At 42.8% G+C, this 19,127-nt stretch overlaps 1 long non-coding RNA gene across 3 annotated transcripts; it reads left to right on the top strand.

Moving 5' to 3' along the window:
• The first annotated feature begins 8,869 nt into the window (after positions 1 to 8,869).
• On the top strand, positions 8,870 to 16,591 carry LOC135574299 (uncharacterized). 3 transcript variants are annotated; one of them, XR_010465304.1, is made up of 2 exons: positions 8,870 to 9,813; positions 12,778 to 16,591. It is a non-coding gene; the product is annotated as an uncharacterized LOC135574299 (long non-coding RNA). The 3 variants fall into 3 exon arrangements; XR_010465302.1 differs by having other exon boundaries at positions 12,761 to 16,591; XR_010465303.1 differs by lacking the exon at positions 8,870 to 9,813 and adding an exon at positions 9,820 to 11,915 and having other exon boundaries at positions 12,761 to 16,591.
• The last annotated feature ends 2,536 nt before the right edge of the window (positions 16,592 to 19,127 follow it).

The raw sequence follows: 19,127 nt of genomic DNA, 5'->3' as shown, positions 1-19,127 counted from the left end.
TGCCTCTTGATTATATAAGCCATTGTAGACTAAAATAAAGAATGTCAGCATGTAGGCCTATAATGGCTTAAACTTAATTGCTTACCAAATATGAGGTCAAGTTTGATTTAAAACCTCTTTACAATGTTGTCATCACATCCTTTCTTCTTTGGACGATTTTCCTTGGAATTAATTTGTCAATTTTCCATGTCTGAATATTCTTTATAAAACGCACCAAAAAAAATGTATGTTATGGAGAAAACATTGACAATCTGTAAGATGGACATTATACCACTTATTTTGGAAGAAGACATACTTTAATGACATTAACTGTCTTAGTCATACCTTATTGTAAACAAATAGGTTAATAATAAAACAGTATTATTACAACACTAACAATTATAACAATAATTATAACAACAATAACAACAAAAAACATTCATAATAAAAATCAACAATAATTGTTATAATAATCAAGTCATGTATCTCACATTAGTATTATTATGAGCATATTATTATTATTGGTGTTGTTATTATTAGGCTTACTATTATTATTATTTTGAACCCTAACCTTCCCCCTAACCCTCATTCATAACATAGCCTACTGTAAGGGTACTCAGGGTTAACTAGCTCCCCTATTTTATAATCACATTAAGTCCACAAGACATCACCAAATGATTTCCCCAACACTTTCCCTGGCTGCCACTGCTGTTACTCAACAAAAAATGTCCTCTGTCATCACAACTTTTGGAGATATTTCAACCAAAAGATTTTATGGTAAATTGATCAAATTTTCAAAATGTCACTTTCGATTTAGATTCACTTTACCTCAATTGCAATCTAAATGGAAAACCCCAATGTGCCAATTCCATACAAATTTTAAAAAAGTAAATATTAAGAGATGTTATTAATCATTTATATTTATCGCCTCTCTCACAAACACGATTCTTTAACGAAGCACAACATTTGTGTCACATAAAAGGTTTAAGAAATTGAGAGTATAGAGCATGTAGCGAATGTATTGCTGAAAAAAATGTCTGACAAAAAGATAGCTGAGATTTAAGTCAAGTCTTGATAAAAATGCATGAAAATAAAATGACAGAAGAGGAGAGAGAGTAAAGAAAATTCAAATCAGCCTTCTAGTCACACACAGTAAATTCCCCATTGTTATTTTGAGAATTACATATAAACAACATTCTCTTTTCATCCTTTGGTTTTCGAGATCAGAACTAGATTGTAAAATCTACCTTTGGCAGTAGGTCTATATCAGAAATATACATTGGTTATCATCAGAAATCCAGTAGGCTAGGTAATAGTCTAGGTAGTGGAAGCAGCAGGTGGTTTCATTCTGCCCATTCTTCAGCCCCTCCATCCCCAAGCCAGTTGCCTCATCACCAGCTGAATGACAGATTGGTTCTGGTAGTTTTATGTGCCTTGGGGATGAGCTCTCAGATACATTCTCAGCAATTTTGAGATTCAGCTGCAGTACTGTCATGTTGTGCATATGTTATTCTATGTTATTCTGTATTGCTCACATCAATCGTCATTTTCTCACCTCTCAGTCCAATCACTGTGACCTGGTAGATCTTCCCCTTGTCACTAAGTGTGGCTGTGAGCTGCTGAACTATGTCTTTGTTGATGTTTATGTACCTGTAAGGACAGCCAAATGCTTTTACTTTCCTGTCTCATTTGATAAGGGTCCAGTGGCATTGCCATCCTACCTTGTGGATCATACTCTTCATTACTACTCGTGATGAATCTTTATAAACCCACAGGTCTTAAATAATCCCCCTCCTCACCTCAACACATGTTGTTGATTCATCAGTCTGTGACTTAAAACCAGAACCATGGACAGTTCATCCACAACATAAAGTTAGATTGCTCTTTACCTTGAAATAAGTTTGTTTTGTTTAAATAGCTCGTTACAAATTGTCTTTCAATTTGTGCAAATAAACTAAACTAATAGCTACCCACTGCTAATTTATGGCCAAATCCTTATCAGTGTCACAACTTCCGCTTGGTCCCCCCTTTGCTGCTATAACAGCCTACAGTCTTCTGGGAAGGCTTTCCACTAGATGTTGGAACATTGCTGTGGGGACTTGCTTCCATTCAGCCACAAGAGCCTTAGTGAGGTTGGGCACTGATGTTAGGCGATTAGGCCTGGCTCGCAGTAGGCGCTCCAATTCATCCCAAAGATGTTCGATGGGGTTGAGGTCAGGGTTCTGCGCAGGCCAGTCAAGTTCCTCCACACAGATCTCGACAAGCCATTTCTGTATGGAACTCGTTTTGTGCACGGGGAATTGCCATGCTGAAACAGGAAAGAGCTTTCCCAAAACTGTTGCCACAAAGTTGGAAGCACATAATCGTCTAGAATGTCATTGTATGCTGTAGCGTTAAGATTTCCATACACTGGAACTAAGAGGCCTCGCCCGAACTATGAAAAACAGCCCCAGGCCATTATCCCTCCCCCACAAACTTTACAGTGGGCAATATGCATTGGGGCAGGTAGCGTTCTCCTGTCATCCGCCAAACCCAGATTTGTCCGTCGGATTGCCAGATGGTGAACTGTGATTCATCACTCCAGAGAAAGCGTTTCCACTTCTCCAGTCCAATGGCGGTGAGCTTTACACCACTCCAGCAGACGCTTGGCATTGCGCATGGTGATCTTAGGCTTGTGCGGCGTTTCTTAGAGGCAGTTTGGAACTCAATACTGAGTGCTGCAACCAAGGACAGACGATTTTGACGCGTTACGTGCTTCAGCACTTCTTGATCCCGTTCTGTGATCTTGTGTGGCCTACCACTTTGCTGCAGAGCTGTTGTTGCTCCTAGACGTTTCCACTTCACAATAACAGCACATACAGTTGACCGGGCAGCTCGAGCAGGGCAGACATTTGACCAACGGACTTGTTGGTTAGGTGGCATCCTATGATGGTGCCACTTTGAAAGTCACTGAGCTCTTCAGTAAGTCCATTCTATGGAGATTGCATGGCTATGTGCGCGATTTTATTCACCCGTCAGCAACGGGTGTGGCTGAAATAGCCGAAACCACTCATTTGAAGGGGTTTTTCTATATATAGTGTATAAGTCAGGCAGAGATATCTTTTGGGAACAATGTTTAATAATGAAATATCTTCTATATATTTCTTGTACCACTGCTTGAAGGCACCAAACATTTCTAGTTTAAATGTCTATTTTACAACCAGGCAAAGAGTAGAAATATCAGTGTTATATTTTTAATCATCTAGCCTGGGAACCAGTCAGTTTAGCTAACACATTCCACTCCATGTACTCTGTGTCATATGCCAACGAGCATAACAGGAGTGTCAAGGATGGGAATGATAGCTAACCAGACTGGTAACCATGCAGGCTGACATTCATCTGCTCCATTACTTGAATTGTTGCCAAAGCAATGTTTACTGATATTCCCCTGGGATGCCAGATCCTGGTAACACAGTCAGCTGTGTGTGTAAGTGTACATAAGGGTTTGCCTGTGTGCTTTGGTTGGACTGGATTTTGGAGGGGTAGGTAAAGGGGTTTGGTTATGGGTCGGCACACTGTAGGTGAAGAGGTAGGTCTGTAGATGGAACTGGAATGTGAAGATTTTCTGACATGAGGGAATTCCAGTGCCTGGGTACACGAAACCAGAGGAGGTTGGACTTCTTGTAAATGCTAGAAAGCGAGAAGTCAAATGTACTGATGTTGACAAACAAATGCAAGTGACTTTCCAGGGAAAGCAAGCCTGCCTCCCTTAGAACTCATAGTCCGTCCTGTGTGTATGAGGGCACGGTTGTGTTGTCATATTACAGCCCCAAAAATGTCAATGGTTTTAGAAGAGCTAAAGAAACCAAATGAACCCTCTGCACCTTTATGTGACATTAATTAATCATTTATTGATGTCCATTAACATGACTTATCTAGAAGAAAAAGAAACGACCACCTATTTAGGCGAGGTGCTGGCTAGCGGAGTAGAAAACTTGAAAATAAGAATAAAAGAGTGCCACACACTCTAGGAGCTCAGATGCAAAAATGTAATTACCAACGTTTCGACAGCCTGATGACCCTGATGAAGACAGCTTGGCTGTCGAAACGTTGGTCATTCAATTTTTGCATCTGAGCTCCTAGGGTGTGCGGCTCTCTTTTATTCTCATTAACATGACTTAAGCACAACAATTATTTCACATTCATTGTCATACAATACAGCAAAAACAGATACATGCTTTATCGGTAATAGACACGAGAAAAATAACGTAGTCTTGGCGGAGCAGCACAGGGAACCCAAGAGCAAACGCAGACAAGGAAACAGGGATGAATGAACCAAGATATATATTGTAACACAGGGAGAGATGAAGTGCAGATCCAGGGAAGCTCGGACGGGTTGTAGGAAATCAGATGTGGAGGCTGAGGTTGGAGTGAGCTGGGTTGGGAAAGGGTAAACAGGTCCTGAGGGGAATCCAAGGGAGTGATGGTGAGCTGAATCCAGAACAGATTAACAGGGTGGTGAGATGTGAAACAGGAGACAGGCACCAGAGTCAGAGCAAAACTGCAGTGAGCGGAGAAACATTGTCAGGCAGGGAAACAGGCACAGTAGGATACAGGACCTTAAATAATAACAAATAGCTAGAAGCATGACTGACTGAACGGAGATTATGATCTGGCCGAGTGGAAGTGGCAGGAAGTGAGTATTTGTAGAGGTCTTGATTATGGAACGGGTTGCAGCTGGTGGGGTTCTGCTCTGACTCCAGCACACCTGTCTCCAACCACACAATCACAGAGAGAGAGAGAGAGAGAGAGGAGGGGGGAAGAGGGAGGGAGAGTGTACTGGGGGAGTAGCTGCAGGTCAAGGAGACACCAGATGAACACTAGAGGGCGTGGCAGGACCAGATGTGACATAGTGGAAGTTTTGCCTATTTGTCAAGCTCATCGCCCTCCCCCCCGCCCCCCGGTAACTGCACCACTGTCTGAATCATAGACTGGTGCTGGATCCCATAGTAGGCGAGATGACGTGAGTCCTCCAGATGACTGTTTCCGTATATCAGCTGCAGGCTCTGCAGATCTACGTAAAGAGGAGAACAATACCAAACATCATAAAAATATCTCCATGTTATGAATATCATTGTAATGACTAGTTGTCTTTGTCATCATGTTAACACTCACATCAGGTTTATGGTTTCAAACCTGGAAATGCTTGCCACCAAACATTTTCTACCTAAAAACATTTTCCTACCTACCTAACCCCTTCACCGTCGGTAGCCTTTTAAGAATGTTCTCTTTCAGCTTTAGTACTGTCATACAGTGCAACGCTGCCGCATTGCCGACGTCGATTGCCAGTGTCTCCCCCCTGACTCCAATCACCACTACCTGGTTGATCTTCTCCATTTTGCTGAATATGCCCGCAAGCTTCTGTAGCGGGTGTTTTTAAGAGAGAAATCAAAATGCATTCAGTTTAGTTACATAATGATTTATATCTTGGTCAGTGCTTGAAATGCAATGAAATGGTGCCGGTGCTCATTTTGTTTCCTGTTAACTTAATATGTAGGTGTTGACTATACAGGCCTATTAGAACCAATATTATATAAGAGGTGCTAGCAGTAACCCAAGTAAACAATACGAAATTAGAGAAGCCAGTGTAGCAAAGAGGAGTTGGACTCATTCTGTCATGAGGAAGTTGATCTGCCTGCGAAAAACAGTCACCCTCAGCCCAAAAGGTCTAATGTTTAGGCTTTTAAAGAGTAAAGTCCCGTTAAATGTTAATTGTTTTATCAAAGTAATTCATTTATAAAGCAGTCTCACTGAGTAGCCAAAAACTAGGTTTCCATCCAACTGGTGACAGATTGCCATTAGAATATTCAGAGATTTGCATAAAAACACATGTGTTTCCATCACATTGACTTGTTGCGGATAAAAGGCTATGCATACTGACATAGTGCACATAAAAATACCTTCAGCTGTTAAATTCCCATGTACCAAATAAAAAATACAAGTTCAATTCTACTGATGTTGCGTAAGGCTACATAGTGAGCCCACTCTGGTATCTGCATTTGGCACTTGCACTCTAGCCAACAGCTCACAGATACAGTGTGGTTATACTATAGCCTACATGATGAGATTATTATGGACAAAAGAGCGAGATTATTTGTATTTGTCAAACAGCAGCAGAGCATAGACGATCATGTCAAAAGAGTGAAACCCTCAATATTTATTGGAAAGGAGCATCAAGCTCATCACCTTCCACTTTCACCACCCTGTGAAGTTCATCATAACTTATTTCATCTGTAGCCTAATAAACTGCATGGTTTCCCGACAACTTGTGGTGGGTGGACCACACAACATGTCATCCCATGACTCCAAGTTAAATTCGATATGTTTATTAAATCAGTATTAGGATCCCCATTAGCCACTGCAAAAGCATTAGATCATTTTCTTGGGGTCCACATGAAACACAACATAATACATAGTACAGAACATTATTAGTCAAGGACTGAACTACATACATTTAAAACATCATACATAGCCTACCGTCTTTGCCGCACATGACCAAACAGCTGGGCAGTAGTGCCACAAAACTAAGGCCTGTAGGGCCTGTCTGGTTGAATGAGCTTAATAGATCTAAATGAGGTTCAGCATTGGGCAAGTGATTTGCCCCAAAAATGAAGTTTTCCGATTTTTTTTTTTTTATAAAAAAAAAAAAAGTAAATCCATAACACGTACGTTTTTTTTCAGGAATAGGTTATGATTAATGACATCAAAAGCTGCACTGAAATCGAACAAAACAGCTCCCACAATCTTCTACTATCAATTTCTTTCAGTGCCGAGCATGTTGAGTGCCCTTCCCTATAAGCATGCTGAAAGTCTGTGGTTAATTTGTTTTCTGTAACATAACTTGTATTTGATCAAACAAATGTTTTTACAAAAGTTTGCTAAGCACTTGTAACAGGCTGATTGTTCGGCTGTTTGAACCATTAAAGGGTGCTCTGCTATTCTTGGGTAGTTGGAATGACCTTTGCCTCCCTCCATGTCTGAGGGCACACACCATCTTTTAGGCTTACATTTAAGATATGGCAAACAGGAGTCACAATATATTCCGCTACCAACCTCAGCAGTTTACCATCCAGGTTGTCGGTACTAGAGGTCGACCAATTATGATTTTTCAACGCCGATACCGCTACCGATTATTGGAGGGCAAAAAAAGCCGGTACCGATTAATCAGCCGGTACCGATTAATCAGCCGGTACCGATTAATCAGCCGGTACCGATTAATCAGCCGGTACCGATTAATCAGCCGGTACCACATTTTTTTTATTTGTAATAATGACAATAACAACAATACTGAATGAACACTTATTTTAACTTAATATAAAACATCAATCCAATCAATTTTGCCTCAAATAAATAATGGAACATGTTCAATTTGGTTTAAATAATGCAAAAACAAAGTGTTGGAGAAGAAAGTAAAAGTGCAATATGTGCCATGTAAGACAGCTAATGTTTAAGTTTCTTGCTCAGATCATGAGAACATATGAAAGCTGGTGGTTCCTTTTAACATGAGTCTTCAATATTCCCAGGTAAGAAGTTTTAGGTTGTAGTTATTATAGGAATTATAGGACCCCCTCCCCCTATTTTTCTGTTCCACTGGAGGTCTATACCATTTGTATTTCATATACTTAAATGTAAATTTGACTATTGGATGTTCTTATAGGCACTTTAGTATTGCCAGTGTAACAGTATAGCTTCCGTCCCTCTCCTCGCTCCTACCTGGCCTCGAACCAGGAACACATCGACAACAGCCACCGTCGAAGCAGCGTTACCCATGCAGAGCAAGGGGAACAACTACTCCAAGTCTCAGAGCGAGTGACGTTTGAAACGCTATTAGCGCGCACCCCACTAACTAGCTAGCCATTTCACATCGGTTACACCAGCTTAATCTCGGGAGTTGTGAGGCTTGAATTCATAAACAGCAGAGCTGCTGGCAAAGCGCACTAAAGTGCTGTTTGAATGAATGCTTACGAGCCTGCTGGTGCCCACCATCGCTCAGTCAGACTGCTCTATCAAATCATAGACTTAATTATAACATAATAACACACAGAAATACGAGCCTTAGGTCATTAATATGGTCGAATCCGGAAACTATCATCTCGAAAACAAAACATGTATTCTTTCAGTGAAATACGGAACCGTTCCGTATTTTATCTAAGGGCTGGCATCCATTAGTCTAAATATTCCTGTTACATTGCACAGCCTTCAATGTTATGTCATAATGTCACGTTCTGACCTGTATTTCCTTTGTTTTGTCGTTATTTAGTATGGTCAGGGCGTGAGTTGGGGTGGGCTGTCTATGTTTGTTTTTCTATGATTTTGGGATTTGTATGTTTCGGCCTAGTATGGTTCTCAATCAGAGGCAGGTGTCATTAGTTGTCTCTGATTGAGAATCATACTTAGGTAGCCTGGGTTTCACTGTTTGTTTGTGGGTGATTGTCTATGTTAGTTGCTTGTGTCAGCACAGTTCTTATGATAGCGTCACGGTCGTTATTTGTTTATTGTTTTTGTACAGGTTACTTCGTGTTTTTCGTCATCTATTAAATGATGCATTCACACCACACTGCGCTTTGGTCCGCTGTTATTTATTTTCCATTTCAATATTATATTCCAATAAATCATGTTTTTATGAAGTAAAAGCAACTATTGAAAAACTTTTGCTCCTGAATGTAATTTTGAAGACTGCTGGGATTTAAAATCTTGCATTATTCAAATCATATTTAGTGCAATTGTACATAATGGATTGTATGGAAAAGGATCAACAATGAAATAACAAAGAAAATTAGTATGCAGGTGAGTTAAAAATATGGACTTTTCATCAAATCTCCCCATAGTGTGGATATTAATTAATGGTGATGTAGAGGACTGCTAATTCCTATGTAGGTGACATTACATTACTGCTAATTCCTATGTAGGTGACATTACACTACTATAGCTGAGACACATAGTAAAACAGGTTGGGCCCCATACAGGATATCTCTCACACACACACACTCACTGTAATCATCCAGAACACTGTCACAACAGGATACTCCTAGCCACAGGTGCTAGCCGGCAGTTCGGCCACAACTCCCCTGAAGATAGGGACGCATACGCTCTTACACACTGACCCCAGAAGACAGGGACGACGCACATACAGTACACATAGCTGCCGAGGACACCCAGATAAGACACCCACAGATTGGCAGAAAGCCTAGACTTAGAGACAAACTAACACACACACATAATCTCCCTCCCAGCCGAACATTGTGTGACTGAAGATAGCGCACACACCAGATCTCCTTTTCAGCTGAACGGGGTGTGACGACCAAGAACAGGCATGGCAGGATTCTACGATGACGGACAGACAACAGAGCCAATGCCGGATGACTACACCCCAGCCTGATCCAATCCGAAGATCCGATCTCCTAGATATCAACCCACTTTCTGTTCTGTATATGAAGCTTGTACCCATTGTTAGCTAGGGTCTTTTTTTGCTAGTCTCTGATGAGCTAACAGAGGGGCCCGTATATACGCTGTACCAGATATCTCCACTTTGAAATAAACCTGTCGCTTGTCGTACAATCTACCACCTTGTCTGCATCGATCCTTGACCGACTCACCCTTTATCATATCCCATTATCAACAGAAATGGTAGCCAGAGGATGGTTAAATAACGATCCATCAAAGTGAGTTGATTTGGGTGTGAGAGGGAGAGAGGGTGAAAGGACGATTCACAGAGGACAGAGGTGAAGGAATTCGGGGGAGGACAACAATTCTGCTCAACTCGGTAAACTGATCACAAGGCGCACCACAAACAAGGTAAGCAAAACCTGTTAAATCAAACTTAGCATATTTTCGTATAGTCTTGTCTAAATTTTGATCAGTATTACAGAGTGAGTATGAATTCTTGTGTAAATTTATAATTTGCTGACAAGTTGAAAGTACAGAATATATGTGGTGACAAACCGGTGACGACCGGGTGATCTAAATCATTGATGAGATATCAGTAGGGGGTCAGCACAGTCTGATAGCTTTCAATGATGAGAGATCACTTTAAGGACTAGGATAGTCTCGATAGGGATCAGGAATAGAGATCAGTAGGGGATAGTTAACTACTATTCATTAAACCTGGCGCCGAGGGGGACAAATTGTAATTTTGTCCTGTGGCCCGGTCTAGGCCAGTCTGATAAGAGATTCTCTGATAAGGATCGGACATGTGTAATAAACTCTGATAGGGTTCAGCTCGATATGGATCAGGAATAGAGATCAGTAGGGGATAGTTAACTACTATTCATTAAACCTGGCGCCGAGGGGGACAAATTGTAATTTTGTCCTGCGGCCCGGTCTAGGCCAGTCTGATAAGAGATTCGCTGATAAGGATCGGCTTTCAGGGGTCAGAGATATAACGTGTTGTTTTGTCTTGTTTTGTCTATTTGTAACTGTTTATATTAAAATGCAATGTGCTTGTAATTGTTTCCATTAAGATTGTTGGTGGTTAGATAGAGAGAGAGAGAGAGAATTCAATAAGGGTTATTTGATAAATCCGAATCTTCTATGTTGTATGTACCTATGACTTCTGTGTTAAATGTATAATCAGGAACAAAATGACTGATGTATAATTGAAATAAGATCTGAGCACAATATTCAATATCAAGACTAAATAGTCGAATTGATCTCTATACAAACCCATGCGTTTTTTCTCAAACTGAATATACGAGGGAGCAGCTCTGAGATAAGGCAGAGTACGTGGCTCCAGGAATTCATCACGGGTATTTACCAGTGACGGGCTAAGTATACTCAGATAGTCTGAATATATATTTCAATTGGTCAAAATATACATATATATTTACTAAAATATACAATAAATGACAAATGGTGACCCCGACGTGGTCTGGTAAAAGGACATCGCTGGACATTGGTGTGCCAGCCGATTGGCCAGTACTGTCGTCGGACGGTGTGTCTCACAAATCTTGACCGGTCAAATAAAAAGGGTAAGCAGACACCTGTTGTGAAAAACTAAAGTTCTGCACATTGGAGTTATCCAAATGTAGTTTTGTGAGATACCTGTTTGATGTAAGTTACTAAATTTAAACTACAATGATGTGTGAGATTGGAAAATAGTTGAGAAAGTAATATCTCCATTGGCAACTGCAATTTTATTATTGATCAACCATACTTAATGGTGCATTGTGTATGGGATGTACTAGTATGCCTGGCTGGTAGGTGGTAACAGAGAACACTTACTACATGTATGAATGATGGGTAACGGGTGGCCACCAAAGCTTGAATGGATAGTCTGGGACTACATGTATGAGTGATCACCAACTAATTGGGGGCCGATTTAGCCGTAGGGAAAGGGTATCACTTGGGTTTCAGTAAAGGCATGGGTTGTTGGCAGTATTGTAGTGTACATGGAATGTCGTTGGAAATGGAAAAGGTGTTGAGAGCGCTGAAGTCCACTCTAGGATTAAATAAAGGCAGAGAGGGCAAGGAGTGGAGGAGACGGGGTGAGAAGCTGTACAGAGAATGGACAAAAGGTGGGGCTATTGCATCTCCTACTGGTCTGCTTGCTGGGGAGAATGAAGATTTGTATGTGGAAGATTTGTGGAGCTGGTACCGGTGAGAATGTTGAAAAAGTCGCAGGCTTGCTGATGAGAGTTATATCATAGAATATTGGGGGGTGTGCATGACTGTTGGAAAAGGTGTTAAACTCTATTAACGTAAAATTCTGTGTGTAGAGTTATATTATGAGGTTTGAACTATACTAATATTGTAGAATTACATAATCAACATCTGAACATACTTACGATAAACATTAATTGAGCCACTGAGTAATAGATAAGATATACACTAGGTAAGGGGCGACGGGCGTGGTCGATGTAAGACGGGAGTGGTGTTCTAACCAAGTGCTGAGAAATAAGGTAGATTTATTTTGTTCTTTTAATTAGTTTACACAAGTTCTTCCTGGTTATTGATTTTGGTTTGATTGTTCAGATAAAACCACTGAAATTAAACAGGAGGTTAAGGTAGACTAACATTAGAATCTGTTTTCATTATGGGGAACAATGAAAGGCCCGCAGAGGGGATTGCAGGCTGAGGTTTTTATGTTAAAGGGACAGTGCACGTTTATCACAGTTGTTTGTGTGTATAATGGCTGGGTATCTAAGAAGTATTTTTGGGGAGACAATTTGGAGAAACACGAATAAAACATGAAACACCGAGACAAATTATTTGAGTTTGAGGGGATTATCATAATTATTAGGTTTTGTTTTTGTAGTAAACGTTTGGGTTAAGGGGATTTTCACGTTCCCAGAGACATGGTATTTTACAGATAGGGGAAAAGGCAGACGGAGGGGCCCTCCGCCCGCACTGCAGAGACCTTGAAAGTTGGAGAGAGCAGAGGAGAGATTTTGGAAAGGGGGGGGGGCAGGACAGGCAAAGATAACAGTTGCTGAGTGGAGACAGGGGAGAGAGTTGGACATGTGGAAAATGATGGGGGCGCTCCTTCATGATGATGTCAGACATAAGGATAATATACTAATCTTACCTAAGTCATGATTTAGAGTAGGTAAGGTTGTTACCTGGGCAGAGCCAGGTATCAAAAGGGGGATGGGTAAATGTGGTCTAGGATAGGATGGGGCCGATTGGATAAGAAACTAATAATAAATAAAAAAAATATGTAAGCTAACAATTGGGCATAGAAGTTAAAGATATAATCAGATAAAACATATGAGAAATTGTTTGTTAACCAAGCCTGTATGTCCAGGATTTTATGCATTACAGGTGAACTACAGGTGAAGTCACTCAATCCAGTCCCAGAGGCTTGGGGACCATAGATGACCCCTGGTGACAGCTAGCTGAAAGAGCTACCCAGATTCATATCGCACGGCGGAAGGTTAAGAAACATTTTTTCACTGTCGGACATTAAAACAGTGTTCGAGAGAAGAACTGGAATTAACAGAATTCCGGGGGCCAACTCTCGAATGAAGTAACCCTACCTGTCCTATCACCCCTGTTTTTGTTCATAGAAGTGAGGATGTGTCTGGCTCTGGCTAAGTGATGTGTATTTTGTTCCAAAATGAGCATAAGAGATCCCTAGATCGGGGTAGACAAGAAGTTAGAGTAGAGATTACATGATAACCGACTTCGGACAGTTCTAGGATTGGAGAAGAGGGTATCCTTATAGCAAGGGGGATCCCACAAGGGTGGATAGGTTTTCCATGATATGGGGAAACCTGGGAGCAATGTTGAACTTTGTAAAGGTGATGAAATCCTACTAACCATCAAAACTATTAAGCTCTCTGATGCAGGCACTCACACCCTCGGACTACAAAGGACGAGGACAGACATGATGGGTGTGTTTTCTATTAAGGTACTGCCAAGACCAGAGGTCTACCACCACTGTGTTAAAAATACCATTCAGGTAATTAATGTTAGAGACTATTCGGATATTGATCAATTAGGAACTGAGACTGGTTTTGATAGTAGGGACAATTTGTGGCTGTCTTATATGAGGTACACAGCTAAAACCCTGAGAGGAAAGGACTGCATTATTTGTAGTCATGCTAGACCTGTTCTGGCTACACACCCATTTGCTGTAGGAGAAGGAGAGGGGTGGTTGTGTATTCTGAGAAGTTTTTACCAGGTTAAGCCCAATTCAACCCTCTGTTCCTCTTTGAGCCTTGTGTTTCCTGCAGTACCTCCTCATCGGGCCTCTTGGGGTGTTGAGGCATATGGGGGCAATTAAGAGTGCATCACGGGTACAGGTAATGGCATTGATTATGGGGGATTGCCTGAAGCTGATTGCAGTAGTAACATAACCATTAATTCCACTTGGCCAGTTACAGGCTGATGTGAGGTGGATGAGTGGAGCCAAGAGTGCTGAGACCCATTCTTAGAGGAGAATGGCAAGGTACGTGTGCTCTGACCAGTTTGATAATTCCACTGACCATTGTTGATGTTACTGCTGAACAGCTGTTGGGTTCTGTATCCAAGGGACCTGAAAACATTCCATCCCATGGGAGACATAGACGTAGCGCTCAGAGAATGTAGTTGACATAAACACTAACCTGTTGGGTGTGCCAGTGGGGTTCCTCATGAGTTTCAGGCCTTGGGTAGGAATGATGGACTCTGGCACTTACTACCTACTATGGGTCCAGCCATGGTGGATGCTAGACAGACTGCATGGATTAATTATATCTACTATAATCAACAGCGGTTTGTGAATTACTCCCGTGATGCACTCACTGGTATGTCTGAACAGCTTGAGGCCACATTTGGGGTTTCCAGACAGAATAGACTTGCCTTGGATATGCTTCTTGCCAGTCAGGGGGACGTTTGCAAGATGTTCGGTAAACAATGTTGCACGTATATTCCTAATAATACCAGTCCAGATGATATCTAGGGCGGGCTTGATGCACTGCATCTGATAAGATGAGGTCCACGGGGGGGGGTGGAGGAGTCTGTTCTCTTGGCCTGGTTTGGTAAGTACACTGATATGATGGTTACTGGATTTCTGACCCTAATTCTTGTATTATTTGTTATTGATGTGATGTGCTGCTTGCATCATACCGTGTTCTAAGAAATATGTTACAGATATGGTGAAGGCTTCAGGCATGTTGCCTTTGCTTGATGCTCCAGTTGGAGATGCCGATACGGAAGAATGCTTTCAGGAGAGGATGGGACTGACTGAGGATGACCCATGGTATGCTGTGGGTGAGGTAGTAGAATAATTTTACACCACCACAGTTCCTTGTTATAAATTTTTATGATAGGTTTTCTTTCCAGTATGTTTGTTCTCCCTGTTGTAAAGGTTTAGAGTCCCTGGGTGGCAAGGAGCCCACCTGATACAGGATAGAAGTAGCTGAGAGGACCAGATGGTTTCTAATAATTCTTTCCTCTGTTTTCCATGACCAAAGTTTTATCCTACATCTTACATGTCAATAACAATAAAGTTTTATCCTGTTTTTGATAAGTGACACCCTTGTGGGTGTCAAAAGGGGGAAACGCATATAACAATAGACATATATCACTTGTTATTAATAATAAACTTTTTATTATTTTCATGAAATGCTATGACTGCTGAAATAAAGGATAATGAGTGTCAAAAGGGGGACTTAAATTTCACACCTTTGGGGTTATTTTACATTATAGCCATTACCATATATATTATCTGCTGTTGCCTTGGGTGGATGTGTGTATGTGTTATGTTCTCTAGCTGATTTGAAACATTGTTGAAAGTATCAGGGCCATGGAACTTTCTCATGCTGGGAAAATACAGAAGGGAGGGCACATTCAGAGCGTGGGGTTGCGAGAACAAGCAGTCTTTTGTTAGATAACAGGAGCCAGGTGCGAGATAACGGTATGGAGCATGAGACCCATCTTTTAGTTTTTGCAGCCATTTTAGTGTTGTGCGGCTGCGGTTGCATTCCATGTATACGGTCCCTTACTGCTAGAGTTATCTCCAGAGCTATTGACCCTTCTTCCCCTTCCCAGATGTATCCTCTGCTTGCTAATGACCTGCCAGAGTTTGAGGATGAGGTGGAGAATACCCTTTAGAGAGTGTCACATCTCTTTGGAGATGTGAAGAGAGGGTATCACAACTTTTTCCTGCTGGAAAAGGTTGGCTTATGTGGACAAACATTTTACTTATAGCTTAGAGCTGTTGTTCTCCGCAATTGTTAAATGAGGGTTGTAAGTTCCTAGGTGGCTGGTAGCCAACTTAGTACATAGTGGGATTGAGTGGAGAACTTGGTGGTAATACATATACATCCATTTCTTTTTAATGTTGTGCCTTTTTATAGCCCCTTTGGGAAAAGTTTTCTTTTGTATCAGAATCTAGTTAGGTTGTGTCACGTCTCTGGGGAGACGTGAAGAGAGGGATTTGTAGAGGACTGCTAATTCCTATGTAGGTGACATTACATTACTGCTAATTCCTATGTAGGTGACATTACACTACTATAGCTGAGACACATAGTAAAACAGGTTGGGCCCCATACAGGATATCTCTCACACACACACACTCACTGTAATCATCCAGAACACTGTCACAACAGAATACTCCTAGCCACAGGTGCTAGCCGGCAGTTCGGCCACAACTCCCCTGAAGATAGGGACGCATACGCTCTTACACACTGACCCCAGAAGACAGGGACGACGCACATACAGTACACATAGCTGCCGAGGACACCCAGATAAGACACCCACAGATTGGCAGAAAGCCTAGACTTAGAGACAAACTAACACACACACATAATCTCCCTCCCAGCCGAACATTGTGTGACTGAAGATAGCGCACACACCAGATCTCCTTTTCAGCTGAACGGGGTGTGACGACCAAGAACAGGCATGGCAGGATTCTACGATGACGGACAGACAACAGAGCCAATGCCGGATGACTACACCCCAGCCTGATCCAATCCGAAGATCCGATCTCCTAGATATCAACCCACTTTCTGTTCTGTATATGAAGCTTGTACCCATTGTTAGCTAGGGTCTTTTTTTGCTAGTCTCTGATGAGCTAACAGAGGGGCCCGTATATACGCTGTACCAGATATCTCCACTTTGAAATAAACCTGTCGCTTGTCGTACAATCTACCACCTTGTCTGCATCGATCCTTGACCGACTCACCCTTTATCATATCCCATTATCAACAGTGACATGTGCAACACCATCCCCCTCATATTTTATTAAAACTAGACTCAGCTTTTAAGTATTACTTACTAAAGAATTTCTAGATAAAACTTTTTAAATGGATTTTTAACGCACCCCGGGGTGCCAGTTACCGGGTAGAAGATTGTTTATTTCCCTTTATAGTTTATACGCCTAAGTATGACCTTCATCCACATACCATACCCTAACCATCAGAATTTCGTTGTGTATCTGGTCTAGTCTACTTTCAATGTTTTTATTTTATTTACGCCTGAAATTATTGTCCAGAACTATTTCGATAACCCAGAGTCAGTCGTCAAGATTTGAAGAATATCAACAAAAATGCGCATGCATGAATGAATAGCCTACATTAACGAAGTATGAATAGTCTACAGCAGAGCTGGAATTTAGCGTGGAACCGGACAGCAGGCGCCTTACAATACGTGTATACACGATTACTCCATTACTGTTTCATGTAGGCAAAATTTGACCACTGTAATAACACTGAACAAAACAACTGAAAGGCCTACCATCAATTTACGGACTTCACCGATTTTTCAGCGCAATGGCAGATCACTCGATAGAGCCAACTTCGAGAAAGAGAACAAACTACCGCACGTGGCTTTTCAAAATTTCACTTTCGATTTAGATTCACTTTAACTCACTTGCAATCTGGAGGACCCAGATGTGCGTTTTCCATACGAACTTTTTAAAATAAAATATTACTAATTATTACTAATGTTACTAATGTATATATTGTAGCGACCCGCACAGACAGCTGTGTGTTATGTGCTAGGCTAGGAGGTGGTTGTGTTGTACTGACCAGTACCCGGTGTTCGCGGGGTCCGACATGTCAATCAACCTGCTATCTGCCAATCACGGGAATGCCTGGAATGTTCTGATGCCGGGCATCCTGGTGGTTGGCGGAGTGGCGTGGAGGGGGGGTTGGGCATTGGAAGTTAAGACCAGGTTCAGCCTTTGTTCTCTCTCTCTTACATCTGGGCTTCACAAGAGAAGGTCACGGTTGGATTGTGGGTTATCTATTTGGCGTGTGCTACGGCCCAAACAGTAGCCTGTGTAGAGTTGGTTCAATAAACCGTCAATTCGCAAACTCAAGCTTCTGTCTGGACAATTGTTCATTTATGAGCTAGTCAGGTCATTACATTGGTGTCAGAAGTAAAAACGTTGATACAAGTTAGCCAGCTAGCTAGCTGACTTATGTGGCTAGCTACCGTAGGTGAGAACGGGGATTGAAAATGCTTCGAGGGAATCCGAAAGTGAAGGTGGAGGTAGGGGACGATTATGGCCAAGGAGGTGCGTGTGAATGGACGTCGGGGTTCTGTCTGAGGAGATCGCCAGGGCGTCGGAGCGCAGAGGCCGCTTGAGGGAGGACGTTGGAGTGATGGTGGCTGAAGCGGGCATGAGTGCTTCGTCGAGTGTATTTCGCGCGGATTCTGGTGGGCGGACCGAAGTGGCGACGTCGACGCGGCGTGACGAGGAATCTGGGGCTCAGGATGTAAACAAACATGGCGGCGCCCAGTTCCCGGCTGCGTCCGTATCTGTTAAGACCCAAGTATTCCGGTAAGGCGGATTGGGAAGCTTTTCATGCTCAGTTTGAACTGTTAGCTCATTTTAGGGGTGGTCGGATGAAGAAAGGGCACTGCAGTTGGCTTTATGCCTCACGGATGAAGCTGTGTCCTGTTTGATATTGATTAGCCCCGAGGACAGGCATGATTATGGTGCTCTAGTGGGAGCACTGAGGAGGCGCTATGGACAGTGTGTACAGCCCGGGCTACTGCGCTCCGAACTGAGGAATAGACGCAGGCAGCCTGGAGAGCCTCTACGGGTGCTAGCTAATGACATTGAGAGCCTCTCTCGGCGGGCATATATGCTCACATGCCCCCCTCCGTGCAGAGCGAGCTAGCACGGGACCAGTTCATACAGGCGCTCTCCCCTACGGAGCTGCGCATACAGACCCAGCTGGCTCATCCTGAGTCATTGCAGACAGCCTTGGAGATGGCTTTGGAGAGGGAGCTGGTGTGGGCTGGGGCTTTGGTGGGGGTGCAGGGAGACACACCCTCTGTGCGAGCTGGGGGGCAGAGCAGCCCGGAGCCGGAAAAGCCTGCTTGGGTGGCCGAAGTGACAGAACTCATTCGGGCTGTGTCGCTACAGGCGGCACGAAACACAAGCCCTGGTCCCAGGGTCTGCTGGGGTTGTGGCCAGCCAGGCCATCTGCGCCGAGATTGCCCCATGTCCCCCAGAGCTCAGGGAAACGGCTCGGGGTCCGCATAGACCGGGTAGTGCGGACCCCTGGCTTTCTATCCCAACCACCATCATCTTCAGGAGGAGCCCACCGGCACAGACGGGGAAGCAAGGCTCCACTTCCCCAGAAGCAGACGAGGGCAAGCGGAGGGAGCCTGTTGTTGTGGTGGGCCGGACCTGTGTTGGGGACTTTTGTCATGTCCCTGTCACTGTGGAGGGG

Source organism: Oncorhynchus nerka, linkage group LG12 (genome assembly GCF_034236695.1).
Source record: "Oncorhynchus nerka isolate Pitt River linkage group LG12, Oner_Uvic_2.0, whole genome shotgun sequence".
In the NCBI taxonomy this organism is placed as follows: domain Eukaryota; kingdom Metazoa; phylum Chordata; class Actinopteri; order Salmoniformes; family Salmonidae; genus Oncorhynchus; species Oncorhynchus nerka.
Note: the sequence above shows the minus strand (reverse complement) of the source record. Positions and strands in the feature narration are given on the sequence as shown.